We start from the raw sequence: 23,792 nt of genomic DNA, 5'->3' as shown, positions 1-23,792 counted from the left end.
CTGCAGACACTGCGGTCAAAATTTAATATTGTTGAACTTTGATCTCTACCATTGTGATGCATTAACTGCCAAAAACAGAATCAAACCATCGAAACGGGTTAACCATACCTAGTTGTTGAGCTGGTGACAAAAGTACATTAAAATCTGATGATATGATTGAATATGATATGAGCACATGAAACTTGCACATTGGCCGTCAAGTGGTACCTCTTTACATCATACTGGAGACACCTTTGCAAATGAAATAATCTCTTCTTTGGCAGAAGAGGACCCATTTTGGATATGTTTGTTAGAGTTGAAGAAGTGGTGTCCAGACACAGGCTTCAGAAGAGACAGGAAGTGGTCTGCTATAATAAAAAATCTCCCATCCTGCCGGATGTGACAAACCTTTCAAACATTTCAGGGCTTTAAGACTTTTCTTATTTTTAAGACTTTTCTTTTTTCTTTTTAATTGATTAAATGTTTGTTTCTGCAGCCCAAATCAAAAGATTTTTGTCTCTCTGTACAAAGTGTTCTCTCTAACACGATCTCAGTCAGTCCTCTGTCTCCCTGTGATTTTTAAAGGTTAGATGTAGGCAGTCGGAGCTATCTTCAGTGCAGAGTGCAAGGATAGGTATAATTTTAAAGAGATAATGAAGGTCCACTTGCTAGATAAATAGAATCTTGCTATGTGAACTTGCCATATATAGACACATATTTAATGCAGATACAGAAATAAGCAACACAGATTAATTAATCTTATAAACAAATTTTCTTTGTGATAATTTTTTTAATCATTCCAGAGGAAATCCAAAAGGTATAATGAACAGTCATTTATATTTACATTCACAGCATTTATCAGACACCCTTATCCAGAGCAGCTTACAGCCAATAGCTACACAAACAGTTCCCCTGGAGCAACTCAGGGTTAAATAGCTCACAGACCCAATTGTAGTACGTAAAGGTATGAATCTTCACTGGTCTTTTTCATTACAATTATCAATGGCTCGATATTGATGCATCCAATGAATTTTCTACATGGTCACATGATTTCTTCAAAAACAAGAGTTAAGGTCTCGTACACCTGTGTGGATACTTTGATTTGCTGCAATGAACAAAAAAACTGTTGCTGTTTCGTCCACAATCACCTTGTAACAGTCGTATACACCAGTAGTACTCCTTTAAATGAGAGTTAGGTGTCTGTCCCAGTCTTGATGCAGATCAACTCTCCATCAAGCACAAGAACCAAGCAGACTGGTCCAAGCTCCTGTGGTCCCTTTATAATTTAATTTTGTATTACATAAAAGTAGTAACATTTGGTACGTGTAAGTCTTGTATACGAGCGGTAACCCAACATGTACCCAAGCATGGCGGAACTTACATTCTGTAAACATAATAAATAGAGAGCATGATGGAAACCCCAGCAGGACTGTGAGGTTTTTGTTTCTCCCCGGCAGGGCTCCTTTCTCAGCATGCTTCACCAGTTTCCTTCACTACCCACAGACCCAAACTGGTTACAACCTGAAGCAACAAATGCCAGAAAAACGACTGGTCCAGATGTCCATGGCATCAGGTGAGCATGGACTGACCATTTACCCAGAACAGCACAGTCCTCAGATCATGCCGCCACCAGCAATGTCATTATGATAAAATTGTTTTTCACTGCATCAATGCAGAATCGTCCACATCTGCATCGTGATGCACTGATTATATGATTAATAGTATGTCGGTTTTGAATCTATGACTTAGTTGTCTTCTGGTTCAATGGTGAGGGTCTTACCAACTAGGCTACTACCATAATTTTTCAAATCTGACTGTTGAATTGCCAGTAACACTGAGAGAAATTATGAACTAGTGAGGACCTAGAGTCCCTGACGTCATTTTGTTATGGTGGTCTTTTTTTTTCTTTGCTGGCTGGGTTAGAGGATTGCTCCGAGGCGTCTGAGCCCCGTCCACTGAGGGGAGTTCATGACAGAAAGCCTGCAGTTCCTGCAGTATAAGTATGAACAGCTGTGTCTCAACGGGAGTGGGGTTCAGTTAGCTTCTTAGTTTGTCAGCGGACCCCCCGCAGCTCAACAGGAATGATGGAACAGAAAAAAACAAAGTGCTCATTAGAGTGGACAGGTCCTTGCGATTCTCTAAACTGGCTTTTAAGCCGGCAAAGTTAAACATTTGGCTACTACAGTTTCAAAAAGCATCCAAGAAGGTTTTTTTGGCCCCTGGCCCTTGTATGGTGGTCAGCACCAGTCTGTGTGGCTTTTCTCATTGAGGGAACACACTGTGAGTGTTGTAAAGCCTGCTGTCATTTTCCATAAAGTATGAAAAACAAGGGAGGGGTGCTCAGTGGGGCGTCATCCCTGCCCTATGTCTGCACTGTTAAGTCTGGGAACCCAGAGAAGACCATGTTTGACCACACACAGTGTTTTAAAGATATGTGGCATGTTTTATTTAACTCTTCGAATAAGTGAGAACAGGAATGGGTTGAAATCAGGGACAGGAGTCTTTTTGTTTCTCTTCTGCTCTCTTGATTTCTTATGTCTTTCCTTTGTGTCTTACACCACCAGAGGAGATGAAACAGGGAACCACAGGGGTACTTGCCAAAACACATTCCCACATGATGAAGCAGAATTTTTAAAACGCCTTTCATTAACATGGGTCTAATTAGTGACTGTGCTGAGATCCTGTTGCTCTATATGTGTGTGTGTGTGTGTGTGTGTGTGTCATCCTGGGCCTGGATTTATTGGTGGTTGCCAGGCATGGGTTTGATGCTGTGTACAGCATAGAGCACTTTTGGAGTCTTGAATGCTGGAGTCAAAAAATAGGAGAACAAAGTATTTGTTTCAGAGCATAAAATGAGTTAATAGATAGCATGTGTGAATTGTGAAGGATTACAGATGATGAGCTGATGAAATGGTCTGAGAGCTGTAATCCGGTTGGGTGGGGCATGATGAGTTAATGTTTTTTTTGTGATCCAGGTTGCACTTGTCCAGGAAAATCCCATTCCATGCTGGATCAGTGTATTGCCACAGACTCAACAGCTTGAGCTACTCCTTTATTGCTCTGTCTGGGAATGGAGTGAGAAACACATAACTCTTCCCTGACAAAGGAGAAGGGAAAAGGTTGGACTTGGCAATGTCTTAAATGGGATTCCCCCAAAGCAGCCATTTTTATTGCCGGTGTTTATCCCAGGCCTAAGATTTCTCATTTCTATGCTGTGCATGCTCATCAATGAAAAGCAAACCACCTCAGCACTTGAGGGATTGCTGTTGAGATGCAATTTCCCTTAGTGTGGGTGGATTGATCTGAGGCTATGTGGAATCCTCTGGATGGTGAATTGCCAGGGTTTCGAGCAGACTTAGGACCCCATTGTTCCTAAGCTCCTCAGAAAACATTCAGAGGTCTTGACCCCATTGACCCAGAGGTTCAAGAGGATCTGCATAAGCTTTTGTTATTGTGTTTTTTTTTTATCCTGACTTGTTTAATAATCAGTTTAGTTATGGTTTATATTATTTATAGAGCATCAATTCAGGTTTCAGCACATCATCTTTTAGATTTAGATTTTTAAGTGAATCAAAATTCAATATTAACTTAATTTTGAATTAATAATGTTCTCACATTTATTTATTTATTTATTTATTTATTTATTTATTTGACCTTTTAAACCGTTTTAAACAGTAACAGCTCTAGTATCTACCTTATGTGCCACATTATATTTTAGATTTAATTATGTACTTTGATGTTTTTTCCTTCCTAATTTATGGCTGCATGGTTGGCAGAAAAATAACCTTATTGGGCACTGAAGGTCATTAGTGCGCACATCCATTTGATGACTGCATGCTAATGCTGTTGCTGTCTGAATTGATCTGTTGTTAAATGCTGCAGAACAATTCTTTATTGGTCAACTGCAAAAATCAGAACATTGCAGTGTGTGTGTGAGACCTGTGTAATTTGATGTTATGTGACATAAATTATTCAATATTGTCTCTTCTGCATTGTTTATAAGTTTTCTTGTAGTCAGCAGTCCTTGTGTCAGCTTTTATAGAATACAGCATTCTGTATTCTGAAATGAAAACCCTATAAAATTGGAAGATTTGTGTTTCATTTGAAGCATAAAAACCGAATCAGCACCACACTAGATCAATATGTTCCGGGCATTTGCCATGAGAGAATATACATTTTCAAATCAATAAGAATCAGACCAAGCTTTTAACTTTTAAAGGTTAGAAGGCTAGTTGTGGAAGCAAAGATGGAATTTATGATATTTCAAGTATTTTGCTATTAAAAACTGAACTGGTATCCCTTATACTTTCATGGTGAGGCACTATGTGTTATGGACTGGTATATATGGTTTGAATTCTCAAATAACTAATAACTGCACTGCACGGAATGCTGAAAATAACAGAAATCTTGAAAGTGTACAAGAATCATATAAAGACGTTTATGAATGGTGAGTCTACTGCATTGTTGTTATAAATGTTTTATTGAAAGTGTTCAGATTCAGAACAAAAGCTGGTTTCTGACCTGTGATGACATTATGAATAAGTGTCTATTGCTATACACACAGGAGCAAAATACTAAAGCTTTTGTATAATTGGAATGTTTAACTCTAATTCAGTGTAATTCAGCTAGATATTGTATTGATCACTAAAACAATGTGGTTTGCCATCTTGATGGAGTTAAGTTTTGCAAGTAATTCAGTTGATGTAGTTGGATAAATTGGTTGAAATGTGGTTCCTCACTAACCAGGAGACATTTTTGGGTTCTTGCTTTTTCAAAGGCTAATGGAAATTGCCATCTTCTGTTGGAACATGTGCATGCATACATGTGCATACATTTTGACAACAACAATATTTATTTCTTATTTAGCCCAAAACCACAAGCAGTTTGTCTCTGTAACAACACGAGGAAGGAGGTGATGCAAGCAACAAAAAGGATTTATTGCAAAGGCACTGAACGGAAACAAAAACAATGACAGGGACTTGCCCAATAACCAAAGCTAAAGACAGGCTTTTTCAGTGGAACAGCATTTCCGACATAAACAGGTCATGACCGAACACTGACAGGTAAGTGAGTGAGAGCTATGTGGACAGGTGCAGTGTACTAGGTGGGTTGGGTAAGTGATGCACTACGGCAAGTAGACAGGTTACACTAATCTGCAGCTGTGGTTGTGCCAGGCGTCACAGTCTCAAGGGGCAGTTGACACCACCTACACTTTGTGCATATAAGGGAAAAAAGGGAGAATCCTTGGGAAGGTTCAAATCAGAAAGGGACCCCCTTCCAGGATAGAGTGAGCATGCAAAAATGCACCAGTGTAGTGTTGTCTGCAATCGCAGAAACTACCATAACATTGGTTTATTGTGCTTGTTTGTGTGCATTCCTGATGCATCTTCCATGTTTTTTGGAGTTACCGCCCTTACTGCTATATGGCAAAGATAGAGTATAAAACATGTCCAGCGGTTTACATTCAACCCTGTGGACCATTGCCTATTCCAATGCTTTTCTGCTCTCAGGATATCAGGAGTAAATTATTTAGTTTCTCACTCAACATAACACTCTCCTAAGGCAAAAGACGTCTCGTCTGTGATTCTGCAGTTGTATCAGTAAATACATGTTCATGACCTTTTGAAGCTTGCAGGATTGGAAATTATTTTGTGTCATCTCCCTGCAGTTTACTAGATTAGACCATCTTGGAGGAAGGAAGCCTTCCTCTCCTCCTCAATCTCATCCTCCCATTCCAGGCTGATAACTCCTTTCCACCAGGAGCCAGAAACCTTCATTTAGAGACACACGCAGTCACCCAGATATCTCACTATCCAGGCAAATAAATGGCAAGAACAGAGGTTAGTTCCAGAGGGTGCAGCACATTCAATCAAGCTCTGAACTGCTGATTGGCCTTGCTATCATTTAGCAATGGTTTTTCGGAGGAAAATGCCCACAGCGCTGGCTCAGATAATGGAAGCTTTTTTTATGTGGAAGCTAGGGCTAAATACAGAGAGACTGATATGATCCCGGGCACTACTGGGTATCTTAATTACTTAGAATATTTATTTCCCTGTTACCAGAGCTATGCGCTGGTACCCGTGCAAAAAAAGCAGCATTGCCTGATTTGATCACTTCTACACACCAGGAACACTAATGATGCCCACCCTCACCCGTAAACAGACAGTGGGTGGTCTTACCCCATTAAAGCACATTGTGCTCTTGTGCATTGTGCTCTTTTATTCTTGCTTTTTCTTTAATGTGCTGTAGTTAATCTTTCGGGGCAGTGAGGAAAGGAAAGATCAGGAGTGAGAAGGAGACGTGAGACTGGATGTTACTAGACAGAGGCAACTGGAGTTCACTGTGCCCTAGTTCATGAACCCATCCCTCGATTACGCCGCACACTGTACATAGCCATCCCATGGGGGCAGGGAGTGGGGGTGTGTCCTCCCCAGCCATCTAGTTTGATTGACACATTTTCTGATGTCATTAGTTTTTTCTCATGTCACAGGGAGGTCATCTGTTCACTCCACCCCCATCCTCCTTTCTAGCTCTAGGAAGAAGATGACTTCTACTTCAAAAGCAGATATAAGTACATCCAGTCTGGATAAAGTAAAGCCACCACTATGCTTCAAATGATTTGCTTAACAGATCATTTAGCACCAAGTCTACAAACCCTTTGAATTCCCCCTAGTGTCAAGAACCTCATTACCAGCATTATTGGCAAATAAACCATGTCCAAGCTCGAACTCATGTTGTCACCCGTGTAACGATCCATTAATGACTAGGAGTCATGCTGAACACACAATGCTTGGAGAGTAAGGAAGTGCCTGAAAATGGAAGAAATAATAATAATGTAGTGACTGTTTGACTGTTATTAGTTGGCATATTTTGTGCTAACTAATTTAAGGGCTTATTCAGTCATATGTGACTGTGTTCATTTCAATTTTGCATACATTAATAACTTAAGTGCATTGATCTTGAGAGATAAAATGTGTACAGGGATCTCAGATCTTAGAAAGCGGCAAAGTTGGGAAACATCAGCTAAAAACCGGGAAAAAATTAAATGTGGTAAATGTAAACATTGTAAAACACTTCAACATATACAATAAAAACATGCCTTTAGAATATTCATCACATTATTTCTGCTTAGTTTGTTTCATAATGGCCTTAACCAACATAACGTGATGTATGAAAGGCTGATCATAATGTCTACTTCATGTCTTCAGTGAAATGTTAATGTTTCCACAAATTTTACATTTAAATCGTGTTATTCCTATTGACATAACTAGTGAAATGCTCCATATTTGTTTATGTAGATAGACATACTCTAATGTGTTGTTGGCCTCATGGTGACCTTGAGGCTGAAGGTAGTAATTACATTTAACTGACGTGACAAGTGACATCTATTTGGTAGAGGGGAGCAAGTGATGTGTACCTGCCCTTTGGATCAGTAACATGACACTGTCTGTTTTGGCTACTGTGCCATTGTCATCTACCTTGTATGTTAATGGTCACACTGTCACTTTCAGACATTTAACCTTCAAAATTTGTACAGTTTCTTTATAAACAGTAGAAACACAATGGACCTGGATTATGAAGCTCTTTTAGAGGCCAAAATGTTATTTGTATTATATAGAGGAGGAACTTAGGTTTCACTACCTTTTGGTGTTATTTTGATATTATGTTTGAAACCCAGGAGGGCAATTTTACAATTTCTTTTGATAATTTTTTGCTGAGTAACTCTTCTGAGTCATTTATCATTAGTTTCATCCAAAAATCCTCAGACTAGTTAGAAAAAGTCAGTTTTTTTGTGTGCAAATCAAATTAGTTAGCACAATAATTTCCACATTTTAAAATTTGCCATACAACAGTGGATTTGACCAAGCCAACACTTGTTCATTCTGTATTACAGTTCCTGAGTTACAGCCTGTTCAAGTTTGCATATCTGCCACTAAGTGTCCAAATTGAACCAAATTCAAACAATAAGCTCTAAGCCCAAATGTTGCGTGTGTCAAGTTTGATGATAAAATGACAGTTTAGCTCTGTTTTTCAGCATTTTGCAATTTGTAATGCTTTTTCACGTTTGCCATGTTTTGTGCAATAGAATTTGATTATGGCAATGATATTTTGGTGTCCACTAAACCCACTGCCTGGCTAGCTTACTTAGAGTTGCGTTCCACATGTGTATTCCAAGTTTGGTGCCCACAGTCTGCATAGTTCATGAGTAAATACCGATTTTGTGAAAGTATGCAAATTTGACAACTATTTGTGTGTAAAATCACAGATGTTTTTACCGTCGTTTTTAGGGGAGAAAAATAATAATAAAAAAAATCCCTCAGCTTCACTGCTTGGACAACTTATTGGGTTTTTAAATCCAACACAATTGGTTTGGAGACCTGGCCCGGTCTGCTGTCCCCTGTTAGGCTTTCTTTGCTTGTTATACCACTTTTGTGGCATCTTGGGACCATGTCTGCTGGCAGTTTTGTTAATTTATTCTGAATGGAGAAGTAGTGACATTTTCTTTTCTTACACACAATGCATTGACAACAGTGGTTGTAATAGGATGTAATTTGCGTTAGTGATTTCTGATTTGGTTTGAATCTGTGGCCACGCTTTCCAAACCAGACCCCGTTACAACCAAGGGCTCCATTGTTAGTGGTTTATGCTCTCATCACCCAGAAACAAACAGCACCATTGTTTTCAGTTTTTTTCTGCGTCACAACAATGGTAATCCACAGACGCAGATCTCCCGCCTCTGGATTTTCATAATCCAGATTTGGAATTAATGACTCGGTAATCTCGACATTTCTGACCTGGGTGCGGAGAAACAAGCTAGACTTTTTTTTTCCCCCCTCCGTTTCCAGACCAGGTTGAGTTTATGATATGTCCATGTCACCGTCCTGTGAATACATGTTGGTACGTTATCATTATTTTTTATCACTAGGCAAAACATCAGTCAGATTCTTCCTGTCGGCACAAATTCCCCTTATCACTTGCTGTATTTCCCAAGGGCTGGATTCCGTCCTCGGTCGCTGCTCTCATTCTTTTATTTATCTGCCATAAATAGAAGACCTGAAACTTGTGTTTTGTGACCGGGTGTGGAAAAATACAGGATTACGCAGGTGAAACCCATAAAAAAGTCCTGTTTTTTCAATCATCCCTTTTTAATGCAGGACTAAGCACCATTTAGCTCGATTGAATTTGCGTCTCCACTGTTATTTGTGCCTGGCAGTGGGCCCTCCCCTCCCAGGCAGCCGATGTTGCAGTGAGCCCTGCAGTTTTGAAAAAGCAGGGATTGAGGAGCCTGTTGTAAATTGCTCTCCGGTGCTAATCCTCTGAAGTATACGAGGTGTCTGGTCATCAAGCAGCTCAATAGAGTGTAGTAATAGTCCCCCTCCCCAGAATTAAGAGGGCGGAATGTGGCGAGCTGTCGATGCCTTGTCTCGAAATACAAATAAATCAAGCAAATTGTCAGAACGAGTAATAAACTGGCCAATGTAATTACCGCACTGGAACATTTGTGGCAAGTATGCCTGCTGCTAGTTACTTCAACTTTTAAGTAACTTTTAATATATGGTAAAATGTATAGATCTGGAGCATTATAGTGAAACATTCAAGTAATATATTTTTTGGACTTTAAGTGAATTTTTTATGCTGTTCCTTTTGTTGGGTGACATTATTGTACAACGTACATCTTAGGCTAACTTGTAACTTTCTTGTAGTCTAACATATGCGAGAAAAAACTACAATAGAGTAAATAAAATGATTGTATTCAAGGTTTGAGTCCTTGAGTTTGAAACCAGAACGGATTACTTCATTGATGGTAACATGAAAGCATGTTGTAAATTGCTTTGCAATTGCAATTGCACCAATTATAAATGTTCATATTGTGCAGAAATAGGAAGAGCAGCCCATATTCAGCCCTGTTCAGCCTAAGTTGCTTATGAAGAAAAGTGGAAGTGAGTTGAGTGTGGTTGCTGTGTTGCTGCTTCAAAACTAGAACAAATTGGGCTCTGTATGGGTTTGTTAAGATCCTTCAACATACTTCATTTTTCAGAAGAAGGAATGGGTGTTTTGATGAAGGAACGTATGACTCTGCAGAGCTTTTTTCTCCATGTTGCCACAGCAATGTCGGGCCAGTGGCTGAGCATTAGTTCCGTTGCTATGACTCCTGCAGTTGCTAGGATTGTTGTACTACAACGTGGCAATCTGTTAGCTGAAAGTGCCGTGAACTTTGATCAAGTTTACTGACTGATGACTCCAGAAATATGTTCTCAATCAGCTTAATCAAATATCTGTACTCAGTGGCCACAACCGGAAACCTGTGTCATGTTCCATACTAATGTTGTCAGATCTCATAAGAGTAACAAACACAAAAGTGTGAAATGTTACTTTTTCATGTTACTGTATGCAGCATGCTGACTGTTATTGGTAGCCAAACAGCAGTTACCTTAAATCTTAGAAACTAGTCCAGTAGGTTATAGACCTAAACAGTGACAAAATATATGAACTGTTTTATTAAAAGCAACTTCACTGTCAATCACCTACTTCCCCATTCATCAGTGAATTGGGTTGGGTTGGTGTTGTGCTGGTTGGTGTCAGGATAAAGAGCGTTCTAGCCAGCAGCAGTCCTGTGGACAGAAACTGATCACTGATGATGGACTAGAAGATGCCCAATGAATGCAGACAGTGACTGAGTCCCATTCTTTTTGTTGTAGATCTTGGCTCCAGTAACACCTCACCCAGGGTGGTAGTAGCCTAGTGGATAATACACTCGCCTATGAACCAGAAGACCCAGGTTCAAATCCCACTTACTACCGTTGTGTCCCTGAGCAAGACACTTAACCCTGAATTGCTCCATGGGGACTGTTCCTGTAACTTCGCTCTGGATAAGGGCGTCTGGTAAATGCTGTAAATGTAAATGTAACCCACTTTTTTTCCTGTTGCCATTGTTCGTCACTATAATATATTTTTTTATAATTCCACTTTTTGTGTGAGTTTTCATAATGTGCGAGTGTCTGTTAGGTGGTCGTGCAGTGACACAGATGATAGGGGAGATTAGATCACAGGCAGATGGGCTTGCCAACTCTCCAACTGTAAATCTCCATAGCATCTGAATTGCGCTGCAGCCAATGTGTCCCATCTGTGTGTGCTTCTGTTCAAAGGCCAGAGTCAGTGCTGTCCGGGACATCTTGCAATGGGTTAATCTTTTGTGGTTAAATTTGCAGTTTTACAATCCTTCCCCCGTTTGCTCACACAATCACACTGACACACACTCTCACACACACAGAGGATATGATCTCATTTGTTTATCTTCCTTCCACTGGACACGGTGTCTTCTGAGTCAGCTTTAAACAATGACTAAGGCCGAAACGTCCCCAGCTGGGGTCCCAGCAGAAGTGCAGGTGCGGACAAGAGGGCCTTGTAAACACAGGTGATGAAACTGGTCCGGGCACAGAGCCACAGTAACTAGATACTGACCGCATAAGGGGAACAGGAGAAGTGTTTAGTCCTCCAGTTATATCTGGATTGAGTTTCAGGATACAACGTCATCTACTGGCCTCTTGTTCATTTGTGTTTGCTTGGTTCAAGTTGTCCTAAAATACTATCACTGCTAAACTATTTATTTTATGATCACTATGTGAGTACGCCTTTAAGTACCAGCTAGAGAGCATTTTTGGCATTACAGTGACTGCAGGGGGATGAGTTGCTCCAGATAGCAGAATGTGTGCAGCAGTGTGGACGCCCGCCAGCATATGGCTTGTAGGAACGATGTGTTATAGTCAGATAATATCACAGGTTTAGACTGTTTCTGTGAGAAAACAAGAAACTCATGTGCTCACTTATTTTTGGCTCTTGTTTTGAAGGCTGGAAAGTTGATGTTAACAGACAAGATATCTCAGAGCTAGTCTTCATGTAACTCAGGACCATTTATTTCTCATATATTTATGAGTTTTGGGATCAGTGCCATTCCATGCATCATGCTGCTTTATCGGAAATGAAAAAACACAGAAATAAATAGACGCTACCCTAATTATTGAAATTAGTTGCCAAGTGGGTTAGACACTCGCCTATGAACCAGAAGACCACAGTCACAGGTTCAAACCCCTCTTAGCCATAATCATTAACTATAATAACCTTGTCTGGAACCTCCATGTTATGTTATTCATCATTATGGTTAATGGAGGTTTCAGTGTTTGGCAGCATTTTTCAGCAGGAGATGGTTACTTGTGCATCAACGTTAAACTTGTTAAATCCCCCCCTCCTGTGATGCATTCCATGGACGCAACAGGGGGTGCAGGTGCATCTGAGGAGAGGAGCAAACCCTGCTGACACTGATTCCACCTGCATGATTGGCTCTGCTCTGGTCTCTTTGCTGCCTGGTCTCTTCGCTGGGGAGACAGGTTCCTCTCGCAACCAGCTGCTGCTGTTCTCCTCTTTGGGGGACAACTCCGCAGTGCTGGGATTTGTGGCTGCTGGTGGCTGTTCCGTAGTGGCTTCTTACTCCATGCTGTCCACCTCACTCTCTTCTCAGTTGTCCTCATGCACCAGGAAGTGGGGGGATGACACAGGGCACCTGCTGGATAAGCACATGCACGGGAGTGGGCGCATATCAAACATGTATGCAACATGTTCTGTGTTGCTTAATATTTAAAAAATGCTAATTTCACCTGATGAAGGCCTCATCCTCACCAGCATCTTTAGCAAGCTTTATTATGATCCCAGCCTGATTTGCTTCCTGTGGCTTTGTGGTAAACAACATTAATCGTGCTATGCCCTGCTGGCACTGCTCTTGAAGAGTCCTGCACTGCCACCCTGATTGGTGGCTCCCTGTCTGCTCGTCAGCACATTCAATGAAGAAATCAGCATTATTCATTTTTGTGTAGTGGGTGTGGTTTGTATGCAGTTTTGTCCACCGCCCACTGTGCAAATTTTTATGAATTGGAATTTTTTGCAATTTTTTATGAATTAGAAGAACAACTCTTTTGTAAGAACATATGTGACAACCACTTACGGTCAATAACTCATATCAGAATCAGAGAACGCAAATTAGCTGATTCAAAATGTGATTTTATTAATATGGTTCTAGTTCATTATGCAAGTGGGCACAATTGTTTTGTATTCCAGGTCTTCCCAATGTTTGCACTTTGTTGAACAGTGATTAAATGTGATTTGTCATATTTCAGGTTCTTTTTTCCCATCCACACCATAATTGTGGTGTGGATGGGAAAATACATTTATAGTGGAAAACATGGATTAAAATTGAATTTAGGAAAAAATCTAACTGTTTTCATAGGGCCCTGTATATTCAAGACCTATTGTTATGCTACCATTTTTAATACACATAGCATAGTGAATACTGACTTCACTATGAACAGACTTCACAAAAAAGCAAATAAAATTGCAATATGAAATAAATTATTTCTTTTCTTTAAATCATTCTACCTTATGTTTGTGGTTTGAGTGATAAGATCAGTCTCTCTCAATTTCTGTCTCTCTGCTCTGCTTATCTTTTTAAATGGATTTGTGCTGCTGCTGAGAGATCGAGATTTCACGCCTTAATCTCGTTGACCTGGTCCTTGAGCAAGATATGGCAATATCTCCAGGCTCAGGTGACTCTTGTCGGTCGGTCTGTGTGTGTGTGTGTGTGTGTGTGTGTGTGTGTGTGTGCAGCCAGGAAACTATACTCTTCAACCCACACAAATCTAAAACGCATAATAGGGTTTACAATATATGAGCTGTTAACACTTCAGGTCCTTTTTAGCTTCTTTTTTCTGCATTACGTTTTTCCTAAAACCTTATTCCAGCCATCCCAGGTGCACCAACCACAGTGCCAGGCATTATTTATGCTGGCCTTGAATTTGGCAATTAAGTGTGCAGGAGCCATCTTCCTCAGCTCTAGGCAGCACACGCGGCAAGAAAAGAGGAAGCTGGGGTGTCACGGCTGTTCCTTTTAAACATTTCAGAGTGACCAGTGAATCTTCTCAAGGCCATTTTATGTTCAAATAATGATAATAGGTTCTAAGTCATCCTTATGTCACACTATTAGTCATTCAGCTAACTTTACGCTGGCAGGAAACAGATGCCAACGAAGAATAACAGTAACAAAAGGCAAAGAAAACATGTCACCGGTAACCAAATATAATAAGATAATATTTGCGGAGTTGATTCAGCCAAAAAAATGTGCAGTGTAGATGGGCGGATGGGGGTGTGTTTGTGCAATGCTTTTTTTCTGAAATAACAAACCCAACCCAAGTTTATGATGGCAGTCTGTTTTCTCTGTAATAAATATTTTGTGGGCCGACCCCTGGTCCTCCTTTGCCTAAACTCCCAAGCAATTGGAGCGAAACTTAAGTAGTGGTGTACTGAATTTCATCTCGTTTAATTTTTTTATTCCATTTATATTGTGATGTTTGGAATATAACAGACCTAAACTACTTTAAAACTACATTTCTGTTATGAAGTATTATTCTTTTGTTGTTTTTTATTAGTCAGGACTAAAATTCAGGACAAATCATTACTTAATTCTGGAATATTACATTACATTTGGCATTATATTTAATGTAAAAAATGACAATATGGAAGGGATGTGAATGGTTTAAATGGCCAAAAACATCCTTGGTTCAATATTTTCAACATTAGCAAGATTACATTAAAATACTGTGTTTTTACTAGCAATAAACATTAGGACATTAACCAGCAGTGTTGGTCAAGTTTACACTGAAAAATAAATAGTTAAAGTTCAGTTAAAGATGCATCTGTACCGCAAGGGATGCTGGTGCATGAAATCAGTGCATGCGTTGACGTACATGTGCAGAACAGATCTTGCAAATATTATAGATGTTCATGGAGGTGTCCTTCCGTTCATCATGTGTGAAATGTTTTTTTGTGAATACGGAACCGCCTTGTTTTTTCTGGGGCTCAGTTCACTTGGCACTCTATAGCTCTTCCCCCTTGTTTATCTAGGCCTTCCTATGACCCTTTTGGCAGAAACATGGCGTTTTGCTAACCAATATATTTGACTATCCCAGGAGAGCTTGCTGTGGTATTTTTAAATGCTTGTGCTACTTTGCAGCGAGATTGGTAGTTAAAGTGAAAGTGTCATTGTCATTGTGAAACACAACACAGCATACGTTGCACACAACAAAATGTGTCCTGTGATTTTAACCCATCTCCCTTGGTGAGCAGAGGGCAGCCATGAAAGGCAGTGCAGTGTGGGGGGACGGTGGTTTGCTCAGTGGCACTTTGGCGCTTCGGGATTTGAACTGGCAACCACTTCCTTACTCGCCATATACTGCCCAGTTAGAAGCTGCAGTGGCATAAGCATCCTGTCACAAGTCAGACTTTAAGTGTGGTGAAGATTTCAGTTCAAGTTCTATTTTTTAACAAAAAAAATTCCGTCTCCGTACTCTTTTGCATTTAAGGAATTTATACTGTAAAATAATAATAAAAAATATAACGCTGTTGAGCCCCCTAGGGCTTTGTATAAATTGTGATGCGTGGGGCAAATAATTTATTTATTTATTTTTCACCTGAAAGATGACAAAGTGTGCAAGAAGAAAAAGAATAATAGTAATCCTTGGAGAAAAAATATGGCTTTGCACCTTCGTTACTCGGGCCCTAATAATAATAATAATCTTTGCAAAAACAATAGGGCACTAAAAAGCTATTTGCAAGGACATTTTTAGTATCAGAAAAGACTCATTGTATCTTGAAACTCCAGAGCACCCCTGCCGAGTCTGAAGAAAGTTCCCATCTACCATCAGAAGAAACCAACCTTCCCTCAGGGCTAGATAACATTTCCCAGCATACTTTTCTTTTTTCAAGTGTGCAGGCTAAGCATAAGTTAAATGAGACAGGAGGCTGGACCCATAGCAGCCACCCTGGAGTGAAGTAGGCCACTTCCATCCCTCCCTCTCTCCTGCTGGGCGTGGAGTTCTCAGGGGAGACTGCACTCGTTATTTCCATCTGCGCCACTCCGTTTCCACTACCCTCCCTCTGTCCGTAATTCCCCATCCATCATCTGATCGTGCTTCCACTGGGGTTGAGCAGCGCTGGGCTAGGTGACCCTTGTAATTGGATTGCAACTTGTTCTGAGCACATAAAGGGGATGTAACCAGATTTCACTCACCATGTTCCCTCTGTCAGCAATTCAAGGCTTTCATTTCTAGTTTCACGCCTGTGTCCAGAATAATGTTTTGGTTTTGTTACGTTTTTCAGTTTGTTTCACCCACCAGAATATCTTCCTCATCTCAATTGACTTACTGAAATTCCCCTTATCCCTTTAAATTATTCCTCATTATATATAATCTAAGTGAAATGTACCAAAATAATTCCATTGTAAATAGGAAAAGGAAGGTCACAGCATGTGCGTGTGTGTCGAGATGCTGTTAAGGAAATGCTCTGCTTCCACCAGCTCACTCCATCTGATCCCAGACCAGCTGTCTTACGCTGCACCGTTGCCATAGAAACAGCGTGGTGCCCTCAGTAACATTCTTTTGCTCCTCTATTTTTTGCAGGTAGATGATAAATTGCACGCCCAGACCCCATCCCTTATTTTCCCCTCTGCACATATGCACTGCTCCCTCTCCCTCCCTCCTTTACATTCATGCACAGCAGCCCTCAGGGAGTCAGTAAACATCACAACCAATCGCTATTTAGGTTATGGCTTCTCAGTATCATAAGCATGTCAGTTCTTTCATTAGAAAGAAGATATTTGTGCAAAATTGGAAACAAATGAATAAACTATCAGCAATGGTTATGAGCCAGAAAGGGGGCTTTATTCTTAATCCGATTAGGGATTTAAATTATACTCTTGGGATGGAAACATTGTGCTTGCAGCAGATTAGAAAAATTAAGAAAGGGAAAGGAAGATAAAACATATGGACATTTCATGTTTTGTATGTTGCAGAAGTCCTGCATGACTGTGGGTGATACAGTAGCAGTTATGAAAGCTTATATATATCAAACGAAAATGAAACAGAGTGTACATATATAGAGTGAAAGAAAACCAAAGCAACATGTGCCAGAATTGTTGCCACCCTTGGAAACTAATGTGAAAAATTGTAATTTAAACATTTTGCAGGTCAGTGGTGGCCTGAGGGGTAAGGAAACAGACTCGTAATCAGAAGGTTGTTTGTTCGAATCTCGAGCCGCCAAAGTGCCATTGATGTGCCACTGAGCACTGTCCCCACACACTGATACCCAGGTGCATTTCATTGCTGCCCACTGCTTCCTCAGTAGAGGTTAAATTCAGTTGTTGATCAATATATCAGTTTTTATTGTGTGTATTCCATGTGCCATTTAAAATTATATCTGCTTTCATTGTACATGAGTTTTTGCTTGTTTTAGGGACACAATGGCTACTAACACCCTACTGTGGCAACACTGCTTGTGCTACTTTGCACATGTAATGTATTGACAGAAGGGGGTTTAAATCATCCAGAATGCGAAAGGAGCTTCAGGGTGACAAATACTTACACACTAAACAAAAATGGAAGATTATCTTCAAAATACAGATGACTACCAACCTGCATTTCTATAATAAACCCCTTATCTATGTCTATTATAATGTGTTATATTATGTCTTTATACAGGTGGTGAAGCATCACCAACTGTCTGAGCACACAAACACAGAGACAAGGTGAGGTGGGCGGCATAAGCGGGACCTAGGCCAGATGACAGTTTCTGCCCCTAGAGCCATGTGACGACCGGACCCCCTCAGCGTCTCACTGCCCTGCTGGAATGGACTCGAAAAACAGGAGCCTCTGAGCCACCTCTTGCCCAGGTAGATCTAGCATTACCTCTCCATTTTCACTGGTTATAAACTGTTCACTGTATTGCCTTTAGCTTTGAGGTTAACCAGGGGCACTTCCTGTGCGCTTAGCATCTATGCTGGCTCTGCCATAAATAACCCCTTCACCACTTCTCATTCAGAATGTGCGGACCAAAGGCCTCTAAAGTTCTTTAGTTAAGATTCTGCAGTGGTGGCTGGGTACTGATTGTTAACATTGAGTGTCCCAGGTTGATATTCCATTATACTGATGGCTTATCTTTGTTCAAACAGAAGTGGGCAATGCATGATACACTTGTGGCTGGTGAATAGCTGCAGGAATGATGCCTTTAATTTGAGGTGGGGGAAACTGGGCCACACGGTGGCACTATGGTTAGTTTGAACCCTGTCTTGGACGTTGCCTGCTTGCCCCATGTTTTTGTTTAGTTTGTTTACATTTACATTTTACAGCATTACATTTTACAGACGCGACTTACAATTAGTAGTTACAGGGACAGTCCCCCTGGAGCAACTCAGGGTTAAGTGTCTTGCTTCACTTTCACTTTTTAGTGAGAATTTTGAAAGTGAAGGGATTGTCATTGTGATACACAGCATAGCACACGGTGCACACAACAAAATGTGTCCTCTGCTTTTAACCCATCACCCTTAGTGAGCAGTGGGAAGCAGTGTGTGGGGATGGTGCTTTGCTTAGTGGTTGCTCAGTGGCACCTTGGCAGATTGGGATTCGAACCAGCAACCTTCTGATTACGGGGCCACTTCCTTAACTGCTAGGCCACCACTGGCCCAATTTTTATGACAAGTAATGTCATTATGATTTAACTATGTTCGATTATGTTATGCACTGCATCAATGCAGAATCTTCCATGTCTTCATCGCAGTGCATCGATTATACGATTAAGTTCAACACCCCTACTAAACACAACAGGTGAATGCAGACAGGTCATTAGGGAGACACACGCTGAACATGAAACCCGGGCCTAAGAACTAAGGGTTGAAATTAGTGGGACCTTCTGGGAACAAAGCGAGTTGTTCCCATAAGATGTCAGTTTGAGCCAGGCTATATAATGCAGTTGATTTTATAACCATTGGTCAACCCCATGCATTTAGCTGTGGTTTGTTTCAGTTTGTCAGTTTTGACAAATTGTTAATTTTTCATGCTGTGGGATTTCTCTTTTTATAGTAGTTGTCACAGATCCTGGTCTCTCTACCTGTGGAATCGTGGCTTACTAAATGTTACATGTCTATATGCTCGTACACAGTATTCATTGGTCATGAAAACATCATGTACAGAAGTTGTTTCAGCAGTGTGTGCTGGTTTTTGGCCCCATTTCCCCTGCAGTGGTGGGCAGGAAGACTGGCTGGACAGGACAGGAAATGGCCTGCATAAGATGGCAGATGGATGGACAGCATGTGCTTACACTGCAAAAAAAAAAAAAAAAAAAACACCCACACAAACATGTCATCAGAAGTCATGCAAGTATATGCACACACACACACACACACACACACACACACACACACACACACACACACACACAAACCCATATAAATATTAAATTTCTAAATATATAAACACACTTCATATGCATGCACACACTTTACATCCATGCACAAACACGTCCATGCAAATACATACTACACTACACACACACTGTTAATTGCAATTTTACACTTTTTATGTGTTCTTAGGGTTTTCATTATTGATAGTTTTTCATTATTGATAATTACCTAATAAAATATTAATACAAATGATCAACAATAGCCTTTTCTAGAAACAGGACTGTAAAATAATATATTGGACTTCCTATGGCTACTAATCTTAATAATGAGCATGATCTCAAGAGCAAGGGATTTTTTTTACAGTAAACGTATATACAGAAATACACTCTTTTAATTTAACCCATGCACTGTTTATACCATTTATAAAAAATCCCTTTCAGTTGTTGTTTTTTTTCTGTTTGGGTGTAGAGCAAGTTGATTATTTTGGTCACTTCCTTTTGGATGAATTTTTTATTTTATATTAGATGTGCAGAATCTCAGAAGGAAGCAGATGACGTCTGCCTTTTCCACCTTCAAACCTCTGCCACCTACTGACAGGCAGGGCATTGATAGTCCAGGAAATCCCTGTTACTCAGATCGATCACACTCCGCTGGTGATTGATGCTTCTTGTCGATTTTCCTTCTCTCTGCTGCGCCAACATGTTGACAGCTTCAGCGCAGCCCCTGCGCAGGGGGGAGGACGAATCCCACCTGGAGGTTCAAGAACATAACAACATAAGAGGCTGCTGCATAAGGCAAATAACGCTACTGTAATGACCTCTAATGAAGAGGTTGTGTTTTGGCCTCTGGAGCTGAAATTTGCTGTTAACTAGATGATTATTAGTACAGTTTATCTGACAGCCACTTATTATTACCAGTGGTTGTAAAGGTGTGGGACCAATCTCATTCATTTACTTCATTGCTGGGTTATGGATAGAGTTAGGGTTTTTTGAGTGCTGGACCATATCCAGATTATGAATTTCATATATCCATGTGACTAGTCTGTGACTAGTTCTGCCGCCTGGAACTGACCACTGATGAACGTCCAAAAGGGCTGTGGTCTCTACAGGCACAAGGTGGCGATATAGGGTAGGTGTTGCCAATAATATGAGCTAGCAGGTATAATGCTCAGCTAATGCTGGGTGTAAAGAAAAGGTATGGAAGAAAGAGGTCAACACATTATATAATATCTAATAACAAGTGCTGTCATGATCATCAATTTAAATAACTACTAGTCATAAAAATACATGAAATTAGTCTTATTCTAAAAAAATGGTAATAAGACAGATTTTAGTACCAACCTGAACATTCAAAATTCAAATGAAATAATGGAATTTTTATTTTTATAAATTACACAAATATTTATTGTGTAAATTGAACAGGAACCCTGGGGACCAGAAAATTGCCATATCAATGGGTGGCCGTTTGGTCTTCACACATACACACACACATTTATTAATTTAGTTCTTGTCAGCTGAGTAGACCAGCTTCACCAAGTCTCAGGCCCAGGACAGTGTGTGCTCTACTTGCCTGCTTGTTCTGTTCCTGAATGAAGTGTCTTTTGTTCTTGGGCTTCTGTGCTTATCACTCACTTCCTCCACTCCCCTCCCCCTCCTCTTCCTCCTCACTGTCTCTCTCGCTCTCTCTCTTCATTCCCTCGTCTTCCAAGAGAAGCAACATAGATTGAAGGATTACACATCGTTGTGTTCTGTTGCTCAGAAGGAGTTTCAGAGAAGAGCAACTGTATTGTATTTGAAACTGCTAAGTGTCACATTTGACACTTAGCAGTTTCCCCCTCAGTATGTACTGAGAAAGTAGAAACTGACATTCACATCTTATTTCATCCAAAATCAAATAGAGTATGTGTCAATGGGTTTTGACAGGCCCTTTTAGTTTACACACCTCACATAAAGACCCTTTCTGAATACAAGGAGAAACTGGTAGAAGTACATCAAAGTATATAGAGTATAGAGTAGCATGTATAATAGGTATCAGATCAAGGCTGGTATTAAATAGTCCAACATGGTGCATTTACAAACAATGACAGATACTCTCTTAAGAGCAGGTTTCAACTACTCCAGTGTAATGTCCACAATGATTATATTGGTCCATTTTGACCGGCCTCTAATGTCAGCACTAATGGTCTAGGTGGCTGAGGATCACCCTCTGGAACATCTCACACTGGTCCATGTAGATTTCATCAATCCAGAGTAGCTCAGAGAAAATAGGTTGGCATGTAATGCCAGCACACACCAAGGTGAAAAATAATGTGATTTAATAACAGAAAATAAACAAGGCACGGCGGCCCAAACACAAAAAACACACGCAGCATTATGGGCTGTAACCAAAAAAAGTACAAATCAATATACTCGACCCAGCAATGCTGCCTAGTTTGACTTATGAAGGGTTCTAATAAGGTGATTAGAACCCTTCCATGGCACTGACTGTTCTCCGAGCTCCCAGGTGTCACAGGACTGAGTGGTTGTGGTAGGATGCATCTATGCAGTGTACTTTATGTGGATGTAACTTTTAATGGAGTGCTTTGCTAAAAAGATTTATCTTTATCCTGGACTTATATATTGACATTTTGTCTGATCCCCGAACAATTAGCTCTTCCACCATTAAGAAACCACGTTCTTGTGAGAATAAATGTTGAACTGAGGTTTATTCAATGCTAAGTTATCAAAGTAAGAAGAGAGATGGTGCTTATGGTGAATAAGTTAGATGTTGAGTGCTTTGAAAATAGGGCGCTTCATATCTAAAATGACAAATGGCAATTATTTTCATGTGACTTTGCAGTGAACTGCGACTTTGCGTACTTTCGGGTACATTTGCATTTCTGTTGAAATTGCATTTTCACTTTAAAAGAGGATGTGCAAGTGTGTGCACTGTCACTTTCATACTCTGTATTATAAATTTGCGCTTTTGTTTCTGATTCTACTGGTGAAGATCATGGTGATGAGCCCCCAAAATGGATTCACCTGATAGGATTAAGGAGTGGTATTACAAAGTATGGGATACATTGAAAAAAATATAAATCAGATACAGAAAAGTTTTTTACTATTAACCTAGACACTGAATATCAGTTCAGTGTCCACAGATTTACACTGCTGTCAACAATGACTGCCAGTTTATGAAACACAAGGCAGATTTGCAGGTATCTGTCCAAAAAATCAACTAATGTCGAAGTGGGAAACTCTCTGGCCATGCAGCTGGGAACGCAACTGGCACCAATCTGCTTGTCAGCAGGGCTCAAGCCATGGAGCCCAATTATAAGGACCTGCAGAGCAGCCGATTGGGGCTGCGACATTTTCATGTGGACACACACCTGCAGGTCTGTTTTTGTTGGTTCCTTTGTTGTGTTACCTTTTCGGCCCTTGTGCCTGTTTTGTTTCCTTAATAAATCGTTGTATCCCAGTATGTCCCAGTTCTGCGCTTCATTTCCCCGTCAGTTTGTGCACGTGACAGGCCGATGGATTGAAATACCCTTAAAATTGACAAATGTCCCAACTGCCTTAGATTTTGGAATAGATCCTGAGGGATCATGGGAGGCAACATTCTCATCATCTAATAGTTCTTCCATAAGTGAGACAACCTTACAGTCTGTGAGTGTGTGCTTAGACATTCTACCCAAGCACTCATGCAACCTGAGCATAGTAGGAAATTCTTTGTTCTTCAGGATCATTGAAGAAGTAACAAATATTGAAATATTGCTGATCTCTGCCAGCATATTCCAGGATTATTCAGGATGGCTAATGGTTAAGAATTGTTTTCAGTGGTGGTTTCATGTGTTTCAACAAGATAATTTACTTTTTGAACAGCTTGTAACAGTCAAAATGTCTTGCTTCATGCTAAATGCTTTGCTTTAAACGTCATACTGGTATTGATCCTCTATAAAGTGCATTTTAAATAGGACTGTCTTTAATAGGTATTCTGTGAACTTGTAAAAGATCTGATATTTTCAGGGAGGTCTCCATTAACCCATGACATAACATGCTTGCCCAAATCCATGTTGGTCCAAAACAATAATTATAATAGTATTCAGGCTAGTACACTGCTTAATTGTCAAGGAAGGCTGTTTCTGTTTTCATTTGAACTTAATCACATTCTACATGTTGTTCCAGTCCAGTCATGATAAGTAGGCGAGACCACATAAAAAATATTTGCTTGTGCCTGTTAGGGATGGGTGGATTGATACAAAATATTGTTACTATTGATACCAACTTGGTATCAGCATCGGATCAGTATCAGTATGGGCAGACTCATGCACTGTTTTTTGTGTAATTGCTAGTGGTGTGAAACATATACCAGATACTTATATTCTAGAATCTATTCTCACATTAAAATAAAGATATTTTGGTAATTTGGGACAAATGTCTAATTTAACAGGAATACAATGGAAAGTAACAATAGGATCATTTAAAATAATATCCAGGAACTACTACTTCTGCCTATTACAGTATGCAAAATACAGTATTTGAAATACAGTATGCGCATA

General features: G+C 40.1%; 1 protein-coding gene across 12 annotated transcripts in view; it reads left to right on the top strand.

The window, feature by feature from the left end:
• The window catches only part of ptprea (protein tyrosine phosphatase receptor type Ea), a 65,319-nt gene that overhangs the window by 12,125 nt on the left and 29,402 nt on the right, over positions 1-23,792 (top strand). For 7 of the 12 annotated variants that reach the window (XM_028962680.1, XM_028962774.1, XM_028962727.1 and 4 more), the window contains exon 2: positions 17,559-17,749. The exons of 1 other annotated variant lie outside the window; for it this stretch is intronic. The gene's annotated coding sequence lies outside the window, so the exon portion shown is untranslated. Of the gene's footprint in view, positions 1-1,436; positions 1,553-13,179; positions 13,575-17,558; positions 17,750-19,439; positions 20,050-23,792 lie in introns of those variants that run through there. 4 more of the 12 variants (XM_028962707.1, XM_028962717.1, XM_028962689.1 and 1 more) reach the window with 3 other exon arrangements.

This window comes from Denticeps clupeoides, chromosome 2 (assembly GCF_900700375.1).
Source record: "Denticeps clupeoides chromosome 2, fDenClu1.1, whole genome shotgun sequence".
NCBI classification, from domain to species: domain Eukaryota; kingdom Metazoa; phylum Chordata; class Actinopteri; order Clupeiformes; family Denticipitidae; genus Denticeps; species Denticeps clupeoides.
This window is presented reverse-complemented; position numbering and strand designations above follow the sequence as displayed.